This window comes from Scardinius erythrophthalmus, assembly GCF_964197995.2.
Source record: "Scardinius erythrophthalmus genome assembly, chromosome: 12".
Taxonomy (NCBI): Eukaryota; Metazoa; Chordata; class Actinopteri; order Cypriniformes; family Leuciscidae; genus Scardinius; species Scardinius erythrophthalmus.
The window spans coordinates 7,717,051-7,733,488 of NC_138232.1; the positions used below are offsets into that span (position 1 = coordinate 7,717,051).

The 16,438-nt window shown below is 36.1% G+C and overlaps 1 pseudogene across 1 annotated transcript; it reads left to right on the top strand.

Moving 5' to 3' along the window:
• The first annotated feature begins 5,106 nt into the window (after positions 1 to 5,106).
• LOC308699123 (immunoglobulin-like and fibronectin type III domain-containing protein 1) lies at positions 5,107 to 11,848 on the top strand (annotated as a pseudogene). The gene is made up of 10 exons: positions 5,107 to 5,190; positions 6,540 to 6,602; positions 7,334 to 7,433; positions 7,520 to 7,559; positions 7,978 to 8,164; positions 8,230 to 8,343; positions 8,450 to 8,614; positions 8,691 to 8,963; positions 11,326 to 11,594; positions 11,792 to 11,848. The product of its transcript is annotated as an immunoglobulin-like and fibronectin type III domain-containing protein 1 (transcript).
• The last annotated feature ends 4,590 nt before the right edge of the window (positions 11,849 to 16,438 follow it).

Below are 16,438 nucleotides of genomic sequence, written 5' to 3' on the forward strand. Positions count from 1 at the left end.
ACACGTTTTGGAAGAAGGATTGGTAATGTATAACTCATTTTACGAATTATCACAAAAGTCCCTTTTCAAAAAAACAATATTTTTTTTTTCTGCCAAAGACCATTAGAAGGATTGTACTTGCTACAGTTTGTACATTTATTTGGTGTCCTTGCTAAATGACTTTGGTTTAATAAAATAAAAAAAAACCTTTCTGTATTATCCAGAAAAAGGACAGGGGATTCAGTTGCTAAGAGGATCCAAACTGCCTCATTTTTGGAGTTCAAAGTCGTTAGACATTTGTCCCCTCCTCCAAGGCATTTTAAAGTCCTATTTGATCCACACACAAGCTGTGTCTCATTTCGAAGGCTGCGTCCTCCGGATGCCGCATTTACTTCATAAAGGATGTTTTATTTCAGAACAGTAACCATATAAAATTGACCGTTATTCCTATGGCATAAATTGTTGTCATTTCTTAATGACTTTGTAATGTAGTGGTCAGTTTACTGAAATGAAGCAGCCTCAATGACATATGCAGCTGACAAATGCGACCTCCGGAGGACGCAGCCTTCCAAATGAGACACAGCTATAGTCAGCTGAGACATGCTGGCTGTTCTCATACCCAATGTGCCATCTTCCGGTCTCTTTAGGCAGCATCTTAACTGAAATGGAACCTCAAAAGTGACCGTTAGAAGGCTCAACATTGTATTGTACAAATAGCACTTAAGTTTTTAAAATTTTAATGGGAGACTCTCTCACAATTGTACACCATAACACTGTTGAATACCATAAAACAAACACTACATGAAAAAAAAATCCATATTTAATTATCAAACTATTTTTATACTCTTTGTTATTAAATTAACTTGCTTTGTCAGCCTTTTTTTTTTTTCACTGAGCTCACTGCAATGCACCATGTGATTGCCCATGCGATGCTGCCTTGATTCTTGTAAAACATCCTACATAAGCAGCACATGTTTTAGAACATAGCCGTGTTCTAGTAGTGTTATACATAAGCTTTGCTTTAAATGATTTAATGATCCTGCCAAAGCCAAGAACATGTGTGGGAGGTGTCCGGGTTTAACATTAGCATGCTTGGCGGTCCACGTGGCCCATAAAAACTAACCCCGATTTGCATCAGGCATCTGATCTCAATGGTGTTCTGTCAGTGAACCGCAGGCTCATTTTCAGCCACACTTCCTGAGCCAAGAAAAAAGCAGCTCCCAGTGGATTTAGGGGCCAAATGTCTGAACATGCATGTTTGACAGAGCAAAGATTAGCACCTTCTACTTTCTGCAAGAAATTGTTTTATTTACAACTTCGAAGAAGACATTTTTTACAGGGTGCGATGAGAGTTGTCAATGCCTTTCAAAGTCTTTTTTTTTTTTTAAGACGGCATCTCTAAATAATTTTTTGGACAGTCGAGGAAATGTAAAAGGTGGTTAGTCATTCATCTGAACATCATGACATTTACGATGGTATGATCTTGTTTACATGTGACATGTGACCTATCAAGTGACCTGCTACAAGCCTAAAAAGGCCAGCCTGGGGAACCCTATAATGTCACACACATGCCATTTTAGATTACTTGAGATGCATAAATCAAAATCCTAATATATCTTTATTAGATATTCCTGATAGGTCAAAGGCACACAGTGTTTTAAAGTGCCTGTTCAATATATACAATTATTGAAACTGAAATACAGCAGACCAATGTTTTATGTAACTGATGTCTTACAATACACCAAAAAATGTGGTTTAGGATTTACTTTGACAATATGTGTACTTTCAGAAATGATTACAGAGACCCGTAATCAATTCAACACATTAAATTAAGCATGAAATATTGAAACTGAAAGACTTATATTACACATACATATATATATATATATATATATATATTTTTTTTTTTTTTTTTTACAGTGTAGAAAACTATGAGTCATCTTATAAGAGTCAATGCTACCAATTCCCTTCTATGCCAAAACACATTTCCATCACCCGTAACCCACAAAAAAATGGTCGCTTTTTTCATCAAAATTTCCATCTTCATTCTACTGAGAAGAATAAAAAAAAAATGACAGTTCTCAGTACTGAAATGAAATTTCCAACTTCCAAATTTGTTTCACTGGCAACGTCTTCTAACCTATGTTTCAGAGGAAGAACTCAGCGAGTCCGGACATCACTCAAAACATGTCAGCAATGCATGCCGCAGTGATATGTGTTGATCTCCATTTAATGCTAGAGGCCAAAATATGAGTGACACCTGCTGACTTCTCCCATCATACACAACGAGGCAAATGATTGGAGACAGAAAAGGCTCCTCTTTAACTCAATGACACTTTTGTGTCACCTGGCTCAAATCCTGGTTAAAAAAAGGCCTGACACCAACAGGCATAGTTTACATTCCCTTTGAGAAGACATACCATACACTGTCTGACCCAACTCATGACCGCACTTGAGTCTTATGAAGATCGGCCCCATCAGACAGCATTTGGAACCTGTTCAAGTGACGAATGATAGTTCAATGAATCATCTGCACAGCAGGGGTTTTAACTACATTGAAGGTGCCAGGAAAACATTGTCATCAGCTGTAATTCTTCTAAGTAATGCTGGGGTCTCAGTGATCAAGTGATCTTAAGAGGCTCTAGAAATGCAAGGTGAATGATTTACAGACTGAGAACATTTGATTAGCAGAGTCACAGAGGGCAGTGGGCATGTTTTGAGGTTATGATATTAAGATGTGCCGTGTTTACCTGCTTAATGAACATGGACGAGTTTGAAAGACATAATCACTTAAAAATGCTAACAGAGAGCACTTTGCCTTAATAGATTTCACAAGCACTTCTGGTCAGAAAAATTAAGGATTGAACTACTCAAACTGTATTTATATCAGTAAAAATTATTTTAAATATTATATATACACAGTATAAATGTGTGTGTAAACACTTGTAGGTAAACCAAAAGAATCTATTGAAGAAATTTTTGTGGGGGGTATTTTTGGTTATAGTCATTTCTCACAAACGTGAAAAAGTCCTGCCTGAAAAAACAGGGTTAAATGAACTGAAGTTTATCAAATTAGTCAAATCATATCGGCGTTTCAAAAACGAGATAAAAGCAGAGGCCTGAATGCAACATGACAAGTTTTATAATAATATTTCCTGTGAACTGATTGGCTTCCGAAAAAAAAGGGAAAAAAACCTTCTATCAACCTTTATGTTGACTCCGCCACAACAATTTCTTCTGCGAAGCCTCGCTATTATCCCGCAAAGCAATTTCTGGTGTGACAGTGGCACGGTTTCAAAAATTATAGGTCATACTTTCAGTGTAGAGACCAATTTTTTTTCCTTGTCACCAGGCAGATCCATATCAATCAATGGTCAGAATGAATAGTGGTTATTTGGAAATGCAAATTTAAAAACAATTTATCATCTGTCAACGGAAATGATTTATTTTCTTGGCAAATAAACAAAAGTACAAATCTTTCACTGCTCTAGTTTGATAAATTACCCTAAAATTTGCATTACCAGCCCTGGTGATCACCCCTCCAGGTTATTTACAATCATGTTGTTGCTGTAAAACCAGAATGTGCATAAAAAGACTAATTTCTCATTTTCCTCATTAAGTTACCATCATCCATTAGATTATTCAGACGATCAAACAAACTAATCAAATGCATAAGCTAATCACTGATAAGTATATATATATATATATATATATATATATATATATATATATATATGAAGAGTTCAGATGCAAAAGCCTCTAAGTGCCATCTGAATTTTTCTTATAGAATGACCATTTTTATCAAGCTTGTATTTTTAAATTCAGTAATTTCACTTAAATGGCAATGAAATTACCTATTAATTGTCATTTAAGTGAAATTACTGAACTTAAAAATACGAGCTTGATAAAAATGGTCATTCTATAAGAATATATATATATATATATATATATAGAATATATATAGAATATATATATATATATATATATATATATATATATATATATATATATATATATATATATATATATATATATATATATATATATATATATATATATATATATATATATATATATATATATATACTCCTGGGACCCAGGAATAGACTTTTGTCCTAGTGGGCATTATATATTAGTGCATTTCTCTGACACCATACATGTCACATGTCACATCCGGTGTCCTGTCATTGATTTCATACATGTCCACTGTAGAGGACATCAGGACTTAAATCATGTTTATCAGGCATTTTGGGAGACACAACAAGTGAATATGGAAATAGATTATACATCAATATTCCTATGAAATATTAGATATTACTATTAAAATGTTGCTAATTATTACTCCAATTATTACATTTCTTTTTTCATTAAATGTTGCTCCAAGAACACATTAATGTGCAAATTAGATACAGTGTAGGCTATAGATACATTGCATTAAATGGGAATATTCATTTATGGCCAGTGCATAAAGTAAAATGGTGTATCAATTCATTCCGTCATATCTTTCATAACATAGTTGAGAATCATCTTTATACAAATTTTGGTTAAAAAAAAATGCTGAAACCCAAAAATGTATTGGTGATTGAAAAAAAAAAATCCCATTGTTTTTGCCTATACATATAATTTCATGTAATTTTATTTTTTAAACAACTGAGTCCTGGTGTCCACTACAGAGGACATAGCATAACATAAGAATAAAAATATAATTTTGCAAAAATGATTTTTTACCATTTGTTTCTTATGCTCTAAACAATGTGATGACATGAAAAAAAAATTCAAAAAAAAAAAAATCTCAGGAGGTTCTAAAATATAATATAATATCAATATCAATCCGGAATTTGATAGGAATTAAGCCAATGTGGCTGGAGTGATGGGGTAATATGTTGAATAGATGGAGTCCGGGTTATGATACGAGCTGCAGAATTCTGAATCAGCAGGAGTTTATGAAGAGATTTATGTGGTAAACCAGATAAAAGAGAATTACAGTAATCAATGCAGGAGGTGACAAGCAAATGAACAATACGCGGAGTGAGAAATGGATGGAGACAAGCAATATTGTGGAGATAAAAATAACAAGACCTGGTTATGTTATTAATGTGAGCTTCAAATGAATGGGTGCTGTTGAAGATGACCCCCAAGTTCCTAACCTGGCGGGAAGGAGAAATGGAAGAAACGTCAATGGATGAAGAAAAACTGCAGGACTTAGAGAGAGTAGAATTAGTGCCAATAAGGAGTACTTCAGTCTTACTGCCATTAAGTTTGAGGAAGTTGGCAGAAAACCAGACATTTATTTCGTGAAGGCAGTTGGTAAGACAGGCAGGGGGGAGAATGGAATCAGGGTTTGAAGATATATGAAGCTGTGTATCATCAGCGTAACAGTGGAATTTAATACCAAATTTGGAAAAGATATTACCGAGTGGGAGAAGGTAGATTAGGAACAATAGGGGACCTAGGAAAGAACCTTGGGGGACACCACAGCTAACAGAAGAAGGTTGGGAATTACATTTTTTTAGTTGTAGAAACTGTGTACGGTTTGAAAGGTATGAAGTGAATCAGGCACAAGGAATACCAGTGATACCAATATCGGATAAACGGTTCAAGAAAATTTTGTGTGAAATTGTGTCGAAAGCACTCAAGTCAAGTAAAAAAGAATAGATAAGAACCCGCCATCAGCAGCCATTAACAGATCACTAGTAACTCTCACTAGGGCAGTTTCCATGCTATGCTTAGAACGAAACCCTGACTGAAAACACTCATAGAAGTTATTATTACTAAGGTGAGCATGAATCTGTGCTGCCACTGCTTTTTCAAGCTTTTTTTTAATAAATGGAAGATTTGAGATGGGATGGAAATTATCTAGATTGTTAGGGTCTGCACCAAGTTTCTTAAGAACTGGGGTTATGGCAGCTATTTGAAAAGATGATGGAACAATGCCGGAGCTAAGAGAAGTGAATAATACGAGTTAAAAGAGAAGAAAGTGAAGGAAAATGGGGATGCTTAAATTGATTAATCGATTCACCAGTGCTATTGATCTGCATTACCAAACGTGGATGTTTTACACCAAAAACAAACACTGATGTACTATTTTATTTAATACTGTGAAGCTGCTTTGATACAATCTGTATTTTGAAAAGCGCTATATAAATAAAGTTGACTTGACTTGACTTGAAAACAGGTCTTTACCAAATGAGTTGGTTTAGGATCAAGTAAACGTGGAAGAATTAGATTTGTAAATTAACTGAGAAATTTCTTCTTCGGATGGCAAGTTGAAAGAAGAATGAGACACTATGTGGGGAACTACAGTAAGGGTAGCCAAAGTGGCCAATTGTTGGTGGATGGTAGTTATTTTTTCATTGAAGAAAGATTTATCACACTGAGCAGTGCAGTACAGGTGTGCGGGAAGTGTGTCAGGAGGTTTCAGAATACGATTTACAGTTGAGAACAGTGCTTTAGTATTACCATCTCCAGACTCAAATGTGAATAAAAAACATTTTTGGCAGCATAAAGAGCATCTTTATAAAGATGAACATGTTCACTATACAGCTCTATTCACTATACAGGCGTTCCAATCGCCAGCCTCTGGTTTTGAGCTGGCGAAGTTCAGGAGTAAACCAGGGCGCAGAGTGAGTGAATGATACAGACTGAGTTTTAAGAGGTCCAAGGGTGTCAAGGAGCTGCTGTAGTTCAAAGTTATAAAAGGAGACCAAATAGTCAGGAGAAGTGAGATGGTCACTGAGTGGAAGATCAGTAAATCGCAGCAGTCAAAACTGAGGGGTCAATCTTTTTTATATTCCGAAATGTCCTCCACTGTATATACATATACAGAATTCCCTATTTATTAATATCCACACATTCTGTGTCATTAGTGGGCATCAAAAAGAAAGTCCCGGGAGTCATGATCACACAGTTCATAGAAGAACTCCCTGAGGGAAAGAGCCATCCAGATTTTATCTGCAAACCTATTGCTCTCATCATTCAAGAAACTGTTTTTAAACACAAACACACTAACATTTTATTTATTATTAATAGAAAACAATATCAACTAATTAATTAAATTATTTGCATATACTGTGCCAATATCTGCCATATAAATTTCCAGTAACTAAATTGAGATATTTTTGTAAACTTGCAGGTAAATTGGCTATTTTCAAAGCCATTGTAGTAGATGATCCCACCCCTACTGTAACATGGGCAAGAAACAATGGTGATATTTAGATCCAAGAAAATATCAAACCAAATTTGACCCAAATACTCATGAACACACTATTGAGGTGAGCTGAGTTTTCAGCTCACAAGGTAAAAGTATATACCAGAATGTGCATTCCTTAGACTCTACTCCATGTTCTTTTTCTAGATGCCAAATGTTTCTCCACACCAAGCAGACACCTATAAATGTTTTGCTACTAACAAATTTGGAAAGGCTATGGTCACTGTTATCCTGAACGTCATTGAAGGTATGAAAATTGGGAACTTTCCATTCTCAACACAGCAATTCATCACACCAAACATTTGTAATGTGAGTGTGTCATTTACGGTTTAGTGGGCTTCAAGAAAGACAAAGCAAACCAGGAGTCCAGTCAGTATTAATAATATGTGTGATACCTTATGTAATGTAAGAAACCTTATAACATAAATCAGTTATTTGATTTTTTGGCTCATGCATTTTTCAGCTGAAACTGATCCAAAATAGCTCAAGGCTGTCCTGAAAAGGAAAAGGTGTTGTAAAAATTATCGTGTTATTATAGAAAAAGTTATTTTAGGCGATTTCTGTGACTAGTGCATTACCAACACTGCATCTTTCTAACATATGAACTGCCTTAGAGAGCTAGGTAGACATGGTCCCACAAAGCTTTAATAAAGTTCAGTGGTTGAAAAAATATATAGTAAGAAATTAGGTTTAAAAGTTTGATATCCCTCTCAACCCTTTCCTAAAATATATCCCATATCCTAGGTATACCTTTCCTTTAATCTACTGTGAAATACCTTTTAACCCTGCAGTAAAGTTCGCCCGAAAACCGAAGTAAGGAAAGATGGTGAAATTGACCCAAAGTTCTGGGAGACTTTGCTGAGCTCTGATAAGAAAGCTTATGAGTGCATTTGTGCAGAATATGGGGTGACTGACTTCCGCTGGATGTTGAAGAAACTGAATGAGATGAAAAGGGAAAGAGAACAAGAGCAAGCAGAGGTGCCCTTTCAATTTTTGGGGGGATATTATGCAAAATTATGTTGTAATGATATTTCTACTCACAGTTCATCAAAAGCATTTCCAACCTCAAGCACACTGATTTGAATCCTGATGGAACTGCTTCTTTTGAACTGGGTCTTAACCTTCGGGACTCCAGCAGTAAGATTTTCATCTACAAGGTAAACTGAATGGTTATTATAACACATGTGAGCTCATATCTCCACAAGATTTCAGTACAAGGCAAGCGATGCTGAACATCTCTGTGAGCTTTTATTTCTCCCTCAGGGTGTTGAGATGATTCCATTTTCTCATGATCTCGATATAGAAATGAAACACAGCCCGAAGTAGGCAAAAAATACGCCTTCACAATTAGGGACCTTGTCCCAGATGATGCTGGCCTTTACCAGTTGGACATAGAGGACATCAATGTGTTCTCCACTGAATTTAAGAGTGAGTTACATTAAACCACCTTCTTTATGATGCAGAATAATTAAGAGATTAAGTAACCAAGAGTACTTTCTCGTAGTTCCAATGTTGGAGTTTTTGGTCAAGTTAAAGGATGTGAAAGCCATGGAGAGGGATGATGCCACTTTTGAGTGTGTCCTCTCCAAACCTTTATCTAAAATCATGTGGGTTGGAAAGAACAACAGATTAGAACAGGGAGAGAAATATGACATCACTGTGTCCGAAGACAAACTGATCCATAGGCTGGTGGTGAAGGACTGTGTGCAAGTGGATAAAGGCATCTATGCGGCTGTGGTTGGAATCAAGTCTTGCAATGCCTGGCTGATAGTGGAAGGTATGATCTCAACATATTCAAAACATTTTTGGTGTGACTGCAATAAGTGACTAAAATCGGTGTTGGGGAGTAACTGGTTATATACATCAACATTGCCAACTGAACTACATTTTTAGTAGCGTCACAGCAGTTCAAATGTTTTCAAGATGGTATAGCTCAGTGGTTTTCAACTGGTTTGGCCATGGGATCCACAATTTTCCATGGTCATTCAGCTGCGACCCAAATGTTTAACAAAAAATGGTTGATACACACACACAAATACCACCCCACATTACTTAACACACATAAAAGGATACAGAATTGTAAGAATACAAATATTAATGCTGATGAATAAACAGTATTGGTAAGACTATTAAATAGTTTGTTTCTCTGAGGTGAGAGACTTTTTATTTCGTAAAAATAATAAATAATGTTAGATTAATGACACTGACATATAGCCTGACATCTCATCTGACTGCAGATACTGACGCTTTAGTCAGATACACTTTACATAAACTGCTTTTCATAGAAGAGTCAACAGCCTTCACACACGTCTTTCAAAAGTCTCCTATTAGAAAACCATTTAGAATCAAGTTTTTCATTGTTGTTTCTTAGACTACACACTCCGTGACCCACCGGTTGTGAAACACTGGTATAGCGGTTACTTCAATGGTTGCCCATTGAAGCTAAGCAGGGCTGAGCCTGGTTAGTACCTGGATGGGAGACCTCCTGAGAAAGCCAGGTTGCTGCTGGAAGAGGTGTTAGTGAGGCCAGTAGGGGGTGCTCACCCTGTGGTCTGTGTGGGTCCTAATGCCCCAGTATAGTGACGGGGAAACTATACTGCCAAAAGAGCACCGTCCTTCGGATGAGACGTTAAACCAAGGTCCTGACTCTCTGTGGTCATTAAAAATCCCAGGATGTCTTTCGAAAGAGTAGGGGTGTAACCCCGGCATCCTGGCCAAATTTGCCCAGTGGCCTCTGTCCATCATGGCCTCCTAATCCTCCCCATATATACTGATTGGCTTCATCACTGTCTCCTCTCCACCAGTAAGCTGGTGTGTGGTGGGCGTTCTGGCGCAATATGGCTGCCGTCGCCTAATCCAGGTGGATGCTGCACATTGGTGGTGGTTGAGGAGATTCCCCCCTTCTATGTAAAGCGCTTTGAGTGTCGAGAAAAGCGCTATATAAATGTAATGAATTATTATAGCATATTCAGTAAACTATGTTCCAAACATTAAGGTTTTATGTCATATTGTACTTACAACCAGTTAAGAGAAGACACAAACCACACAAACTATCAACGAATTCATTTTAGTCAATCAGTTGATTCATATGCGTCACATATGAGTCATCACACAATAGTGTTCCTATAAAAGCATGTCATTTAATTTAGTTTTTTAGAAACATAAATATTTGGTTATAAATACTGTTACTTTTTCACACTGTTTTTTAATCAGTGTTTCAAATTTGGGTGTTTTAGTTCTGTTAGTTGAACTTGAGGTTAATATAAGACTCATCATTTTTATAGCAAAGATCATTATTTCTGTTCCAGATATACCTGTACATGATTCTGATTTTTAAAATAACGTATGTAATTTGATAATTATATAATCCATATTGTACCTTAAAACAGGTTTTTCAAACTGTGGTCCGGGGAACCAGAAGGGCCCGCAAAAGGAATTCTAGAGCATCTGTGGACAAGTTTATAGAAACAAAGTGTAACAAATGTAAGATATGTAAGAATATGTAAGATATGTAAGAATTTAAATAAGTTTAATTAATTAAAAGAAATCATTTAATTAAAATACATTAATAAATAAAATTAATCAATAAAAATCTAATAGTAGCCTACAGTCTTATAGTGAGTAGGAAAATGCAGTAACGTAACATAATACTTAAATATTTTCCAAAACATATTTTACACATTTACAATATACATTTTTCACAATGGGTCTTTATACAGGAAAATATAGGATAATATATTAACCTTTTGGGATGGGAGTCCCTTACCGTTATGATGATATATGGGGGCCTGTGACATCTAAAAGATTTAAAAAATAAAAATAAAAATTAAGCTACTTCTTTAAAAGGTTAGCTTTACTCTAGCTGAACTACTGTAAATTAAATGTAGTTTGTAACTCAGTTTCCCAAACACTGTTATAGTCCACAATAATATGTCTCTGAAAAGACTTGTATATTGTGCTCAATACAGTATATCTTATTTTATATTCTTGTATGCTTTCTTGTTTTGTTTTGTTTTGTTTTGTTTTGTTTTGTTTTGTTTTGTTTTGCCATGTCCTATTCGTCATTTGTCTAATGTCATGAACCAGCCGATAGCAATCTAGATTCTAAGGGCAAAAATAAACCCGAAAAACAACCCAAGCCGGAGGGGCAGGAGTTGACTTGGCAAAGATCACTGCAGAACAGCAGGTCAAGCTAAAGAATGAAAGAGATGAGAGAATTGTGGCTCTCAAAACAGTCAGTGCTGAGAAAGAAGTAGCAGGTGCGGTGGACAGTGGTGCTTTGCCATCTTCTTCTGGAGATTATTCTAATGCAGAGAAAGAGGTCAGGAGAGAAGACTCTGAAGACACTGGGCTGGCAAGGAGTGTACCAGACACTAGAGGAAAAGGAAAAGGTAGGAGAACCACACAAGTAATTTCAATAGGGGAAATTTTATCTTTTGCCACAAAAACACCACATCTGAATTGATATTCATACTACAGACATTCATACATTTTCAAGTGTGACATACGTGTCCAAAAACAGAATTAGAATCAATGTGTTCATAAACTCAATTAATGTGAGCAAGTGTGGCTCATACAATATTTAAGTGCTTTATTCACACTTAGCCACAGTGTGGCACTGTGATGATCAAGCACACCATCAGACTGATGCCAACAGTTTGAAGCAATTATTCACTACACATTCAACTGACAAGATGAATGGTCCTTACTGGGGAAGAGATGTAATTTAGGCAGTTTAGGCAAGTGATTTATAACTCAAATATAATTGATCTATCCAACTGTATTAAGAAGTTTCCATTTGGTTGGGGTTAGTAAACCTGCAATCTTTCATATTTTCCATGTTGTCTTAATCGTTTTTTCTTATAGACAGAGCTTTTGTGTAGTCCTTTTTTTTTCTGGTTATTGCATAATTATGTATAAACTTTACAACCATTATTATATAATATTTTATTTTGTTAACACAGTGTCTTAAACATCTTACATGTACTGTACTTACTATAGTAAAATGACACATTATTACAAGCAACTAAGAGCACTTTAATTTACAGTCCTTTTCCACATGTACTGAGTACTTATTATAGCAATTACAATAACTGGGTTATAACTAGGTATAACCCTGAACCTACTTCTAAACCTAACCTTAACCCATGTAGTTACCTTAGGGTATGTTTACATGACACAGATACATTACATTTACATTGCAGATAAAGCGTTGTCGGGAAACTCAATTCGCGTATCTACCCCGAATTGATAAAATAAAATAAAATTCTGTATCAAAAATTATAAGGAAACACCAGTACTTTGTTTAGGCTTGGTTTGTAGGGAATTACAAAAATACAGTACATACAGTATATTCAAACGCACATAACTATAGAACCAATTCTTAATGCGCATGTGAACGCCATCAGCGTTTCTCACAGGTTCACGTTTAAAGTCTATGTAGAGAGAATTGTGTCGTCTTAGCGGCCCCTAATTTAATAACAAATGATTGTTGCGACGGAAGCGAATCAATCATAACTTACCTTAGCTGGAAAATTACTTTACTAAAGAACCGCTATAAAGCCAAAACAATCTCTGTTACCATAAATTATACGTTTATCTCTGTAAAGCTACTTTGAAACAATCTACATTGTTAAAAGCGCTATATAAATGAAGATGACTTGACTTGACTTGACACGTTAAGTCAAGTCAAGTCACCTTCATTTGTATAGAGCTTTTAACAATATGAATTGTTTCAAAGCAGCTTTAGGGCCCTATTTTAATGATCTGAAACGCAAGTATCAAACGCGAAACGCAAGTAACTTTGTGGGTTGAAATCTTAAATGGGTTGGTCTGAAGTAGCTACATTACTCATAGGTGTTGTTTGGGCGTAACATGCAATAAACCAACCAGAGCGTCATCTCACATTCCCTTTAAAAAGCAGGCGCGCTTGTTCCATGGCGGATTGCTATTATAAAGACGGATCTCATTATGGCCAAGCATGCGCCCTTAAAATAGCATCTGAACGCGCCACTGAATACGTGCCACTGCCTTTAGACTAGGTTTTTCCTAGTCGGTGCCGGAACTGTTTTCTGGAACTGCAAAATAGCACCAGGGAACGTTTGCACCGGAACAAGCCTCCTCTTTTCACTGAACCGCCCCCCGGGAGCGCAAGTAAATTCCCTTATTTACCAACGTGCATCTGTGGAGGGAAAAGTCCGCTGTGCGTCGGGTACAAAATAGGAATGATACATGCGTCGGTGTACAAAGTCAATTGCGCTGGGTGCAAGATAGGGCCCTTACAGTGATAATAGGAAATTACAGTAACAGAGATTGTTTTGGCTTTACAGCAGCTCTAGGATAAAGTTATTGTCCAGCTAAAGTTATTTTTGATTGACTGATTCACTTCCGTTGTGAAGATCATTAGTTATTAACTTAGGGGCCACTAACACGACACCATTCTAACAGAAAACCCTCAACACGCTCCGGCCGCCCATCTGCACAGAACAATGCCTGGTGGCTCGAGAACGCACTCCCGGAAATAGGTTCCAATGTGCAAACGATTATCAGTTATCTCTGTGCAAACCTATGCAACCTCTGTGCAAACACCGACCTCGCGCACATGCGCATCACGTGTTCAGTCCATAGGTATGCGCGTTTGAATATATATGTGCGCAGGTGTGTAGTCCTTTACAAATCAACCCTCAACAAACAACTTGTCTGGCCTTATAAACTTATAATACAGAATTATTTATCGCGTCCACGTAGCCATGTGGTGAACTTTTCCAGGGACGTTGTGGCCAATTGGTTACACGACAACGGCGTTTTGGGGGCCGGAAAACACAAGCCCTTGAAAACGGGTTTCAAAGTGCAAGGTTTTGAAAATTATACCTTTACCGTCTCCATGTAAACAACAAAAATGTGAATTTGTGAAAACGGTGGCATTATGTGCATATGAGTATTACATGCTCTGTCTATAGGTGTTGGGTTTCTCTTTACAAGGTGACATCGCCAACTACTGGCCTGGCATGCATAATACAGCATTTTTAGCCGTATTTCCAGATCCGTGTGAATGGTGATCGCTTTGACAACGTTGTCATTTTTAGAACATCGTTGTCGTGTAAACATACCCTTACCAGTACTTTCATGGGTAAGTACACTGTAAGTACATGTACTGTAAAATAAAGTGTATCCAGATCCCTAACTCAAATTATAGAGTAGGTACATGCTGCAACAAGGGCACCTAAAAAATAAAGTGTAATCACCTTATCTTTTAAAAATGCATCACTTTTCAGTCCCTGGAAAAGTTCTGATCATATAACATAGTCATAATTACTTGGCTTGATCTGATATGACATACTGGTATCAGGAAATATGTAATTTAGCATTTTCTTCTAGAAACAAATTTTGTTTTTCATGTTATCACTGTGAAGCTGCTTTGATGCAATCTGTATTGTAAAAAGCGCTATATAAATAAACGTGACTTGACTTGACTTGACATTTTAACCTAAAAAAGTACAGCTACAGCATGTTGTGTTAATGAACACCACAACTACAGTTGATACAAAATAAACATCTCAAACCCACATCATTGATAAACTTGCATTCTTCCACCTTCATAATATTGCATTTCTCCTCCCAATTCTGAGCTCAAGACACTAAATCTCTGATCCATGCCTTCATACCTTCTTTCCTCAACTGTTTCAGTATTTCAAGAAGAAATATATACATTATGTAATTACTATTATTATTTATAATAAATGAATATCGTGTTTTTTCTAGATGATAGAACTCACTTCACCAGTGGAGACAAGTCAAATGTACATATTGTCAGATGTGAACCAGCAGAACTTTTTTGTAACCTGAGCACCAACAAAGCCAACAGGGATGGGGAGACGGTGAATTAATGATACTATAAATTATCGATTTATGTGTTAAAATGTCTTTTGTAATTGCTCTTTATATTTCATTCTGTCTCTATGCTAGTTGTACTCTAAAGTTGAAGTTAAACAAGAGTTAGTAATATAAAGCTACAAAGATTTATCCTCAAGACAGATTAGGGCTGAAGTGACTGAGTGCAAGACTGACGCCATGGCAACAGCTGGAGGTATAGCTATTTCTTTTTTTATTTCACAATGGTATATTACTAGTTTAAACATCAATTAAGTTCATGTTCATAAACATCAAGTTAATGTTTATTATATTGAGAAAACAGACAGCCAGGATTAGGCCTTAGATTAATTAGGACATTTAAGTAGCTTTCATAAACATACCTTAGAAAAAAAAAAAAACACATTACTGGTGTGCATCTTGAGACACTGACATATTTTAAGATATGTCAGAGCATGTTGCTTTCAGTTAAAACGGCGCAAACATGCATTTTAGTCTGGGACTACACTTAAGCCTTGTCTGTGAAACCAGGGGATAATGTTAATAAATGAAATCTAAGAGTAATTATGTTGAATCAGTGTTAATCACTCTAAATATTACAGATCTTCCTAAATTTGTCCCTGATGACCTGCACAAGTTCTCCAAAAATGTGGTGGTTAAAGTTGCCCAGACTGCTTCCTTTAAAATGCCACTCCAACCTCAAGACTCGTCAGAGATCAACTGGTTAAAGGATGACACAGAGCTTTTTGATGGAGGCAGAAGAAAAGAAGAAAAGGAACTAAACCAGAGTTTTAGAGAAAGAATGCCAGCGATCTGACTCTGGGGAAATTAAGATCCAGCTTAAAAACACTTTTGGTACCGCAGAGGCCTTCTCTAGGCTTATTGTGGTTGGTATGTTTCTACTCAACTGTATTTTATATTGAAAATATTCTGAAATAAATATTTATAAGCCTTCCGCCTTTTACATACAGACTCATGCATTAACATTAAACTGACACATTAAGTATTTCAAATAACTCTGCAGACAAACTAGGTCCACCAGAAGGGCCAGTAGAAGTGATAGACAGCTCACCTTCTGTCATTGAATTTAAATGGAATCCACCAAGTGACACCGGTGGCTCTGAAGTGACAAACTACCTTGTTGAACCGTAATCTTTAAGTTACAATTAAACAAGAATTATAGGGTTTGAATCAAATATGATATTAATTTGTGGACAGATGCAGATCCCAAAGTAAATGGAAATTATATGTCTGTACCTTTAAACTATGTAGTTAGAAAACAATAGTTTTATGATTAAATGGCCTCAGTTTAGATAAAACCACCATATAAGTAATAATATAATATAATAATAATGTTTATGATTTATATAAAACTAGTTCATT